Below are 3187 nucleotides of genomic sequence, written 5' to 3' on the forward strand. Positions count from 1 at the left end.
CCCCAACCTCTACCCAGTAGATGACTTTGAGACACCAGTCCTGATGATCTCAAATGTTTCCATTCTTTGCCAAATGTTCCTTCACAGGGAGGTGGCAAATACGCTTCTGGTTGTAAAAGTACTGTTTAAGGCTTAAAAAATTATATAAATGTTATAAATTTCGAATACAAGATTGTAGAAGTATAGCTGAGAAAAGTTGAATGATGGTGTATTAGGAAAGATGTGGTACATGGAGGTAGAAAGATATCATTTTTTCTCCCCACTACTATGCCCACCCTACCGAGATCTAGAAGCACCTCTGGCACAATCCTACTGAAGCTCTGCTCACTTCTCTGGGTAAGGCTTCTAGAGTGATCTGGTCCTGAGGTGAAACTCAGAAGGCCACAGGCTGACCAGTGGGGATTAGGCCAAATCATATTTCTTCTTATATAGGAAGAAACTAAGATACCTAAAGTTATTGGATAAATCAATAAATATTCAAGTTATTTAAGAATATATTGATAATAATCAACAGACTGTATTTAAAAACACACTGGGAGGAGGGATGACTGCAGGATATAGAATGACTATTTTTCACAATAAATAATAAATATAGCTAAAGAATTAGAAATTGAGACTTAATGGCATTAATACATTACTTGGAGTTATTGAGTTTATAATTAAGACTACTAAAATAGAAATAGTCCAAGAAGTTTTCTCTAAGGAAGAAAAAATGTGGCTTTTCTTTGTAGCTTTATGTTTGTGTTTATATATACATTACTTTGATTATAATTTGAAATATTTCTTAAACAATGGTTTTGTTTACCTTTGAATTTGTCTCAGTATCTACCCTACCTAAATGACCTTTGGGGTCATCAGTTTGCACAGCGAAGGGAGTTCTAACTGCAATGAAAAGGGAAATTTTAGTCAATCTATAGGAATTTTTACTTTCCAAAACAACTTGGCCAAATTTTTCTGATATTGGGTGCTGAATGAATACTTTTTAAACACTGCAATTCAATTTCTTGCCTGTTAATGTGAGACTCCTTTTTCAGTCGCTTAGCCTGGCTTGTTGTCCTGCCACCCTTTCTCTAGATGTCAGTGAGATAATCAAAACTCAGGCACTTAAGAAGTCTTCGCAAACCACTAACACTCAGCCCTCAAATTAGGGGTCAGCAATTCAACTCAGAGTAGACAGCATCTGAGAGCTCACCTAAGGGGATATAGCAATAATCCCTCGGCAGCTATTCCTTAATCTTTGCTGGCAGAGGCTTTAAAGACAGCTCAGAGAGTTCATTATGCAAATGGAATTGTCTGGATCTACTGACAGTGAGGCTGAACTGGACAGACCCTGGGCATAAATATCCACTGGGTATATTCTCCCACCGGCAAGGACACACATTCTTAGATCTGGATATAGTATCCTGCAATTAAAAAAGGGCAAGAAAGTTCATCTTGAAGATGAGTCACAGATAACTTAGAAACTTGGACAGAATCAAAAAGCAGTGAATCTTCTTTATTATATCTAGTCTTTAATGAATGCCGGAACCTTTCTGAAGCTCTGAAATACTATTCTTTGTAAAATGTACCCATACAACCATAGTACACAAATACATATACTCATTAAACAATTCAAATATAGACATGTATTTGTACACATATTTGAATTTGTATATGTGCATATGTATGTGTGGTCTAAATATGTATGAGGGGTGTGGAGAAAGAGAGAGAGAAAGAACACAGTGTCCAGTAGCTGTGAGCTATGGGGCAAGTTACTTATAGATGTAAGTTTTCCTCCTTCTACAATGAAACTAATAAAAATATCATCCTGAACGGATTTGGTCATGTTTTTGTGGGGCTCACATTAGATGATTTATGTGTAATATTAAGATTATTTCAAAAAAACCATTAAGATTATTTCTTAGATTTTCTAAAAAATGTTTTAGTGGATTCATTTGTAAATTCCTTTACTTTGAGCACTACTTTGAGATACTTGAAATGTGACTTGGTTAAGAAATCTGTAATTACTCTACAAGTTCTCAGAATGTATTTTTTTGTGTGTGTGAACAGAAGCACATTCAGTTGGGATCTACCACCCTTAAAGCCATGCATCATCATTACTGTATGCCCAGTCCCTCTGGTTCACAGCCTCATGTCATGGTCAGGAGTGGTTACTAAAGACCTTACTTGTGCCGAGAAAGACTCCAAAGGACTCTATGTAAGACTGTCTAGTATCATTCCATTCTTCATGTTACCTTAACCTGAAAGATAAAGATTAGGATATAAATTAAGTGCCAATTAAAATGAGATAATGAGGGCAGCAGCGATGGTGCAGCGGTTTAGCCCCGCCTGCAGCCTGGGGTGTGATCCTGGAGACCCGGGATCAAGTCCCACCTCGGGCTTCCTGCATGGAGCCTGCTTCTCCCTCTGCCTGTGTCTCTGCTTCTCTCTTGCTCTCTATGAATGAATAAATAAATAAATCTTTAAAAAAAATAAAATAAAGGCAGTCCCTTGGGCTACTTTTTAAAAAATGTGATAATGAGGGGGTGCCTGGATGGCTCAGTGGTTGAGCTTCTCCTTTGTTTCAGGTCATGATCCCAGGGTCCTGGGATCAAGTTTGGCATCAGTCTCCCTGCAGGGAGTCTGCTTCTCCCTCTGCCTATGTCTCTGCCTCTCTCTGTGTGTCTTCATGGGTAAATAAATAACACCTTTTTAACACCTTTTTAAAAAATGAGACAATGTTTGTGTTTGTTAATTCAAATTGGCAAATAAATATTCACCATAAAAATACATATTTACTTGATAATACTAATTGGTGACACAATGAAACTTGTGGCCTACGTTGTTGGTGCTAGTATAAACTAATCAACATATCTGAAATGGGATGTCAGTTACTGAAAGACTTATTATACATGTTCATCCACTTTGATAGTGCAGTGACATTTTTAGGAATCTAGCTTAGAGAAATAAATTATGTACAAGAAAGTCATGTATCGATAGTCACAATATTGTTTTAGATTTTCAATGTAAATGCCTATAATTGTAAAAAAAGGCTAAATAAATAAATTATAATATGTCCATAAATATAATGGATAATGAAATACATCTATATACATATAAATATATATATGTGATGTGGGAAAGTTTTATTGTATAATTTAAGCAAAATGAAAGGATATAGAAATATTAACTCTCACATCCCCTCAAC

General features: G+C 36.1%; 1 non-coding gene across 1 annotated transcript; it reads right to left on the reverse strand.

The window, feature by feature from the left end:
• Positions 1-280: 280 nt before the first annotated feature.
• On the reverse strand, positions 281-415 carry LOC140616697 (small nucleolar RNA SNORA52). Its single transcript, XR_012017097.1, has one exon. It is a non-coding gene; the product is annotated as a small nucleolar RNA SNORA52 (small nucleolar RNA).
• Between the last annotated feature and the right edge of the window lie 2772 nt (positions 416-3187).

Source organism: Canis lupus, chromosome 24 (assembly GCF_048164855.1).
Source record: "Canis lupus baileyi chromosome 24, mCanLup2.hap1, whole genome shotgun sequence".
NCBI lineage: Eukaryota > Metazoa > Chordata > Mammalia > Carnivora > Canidae > Canis > Canis lupus.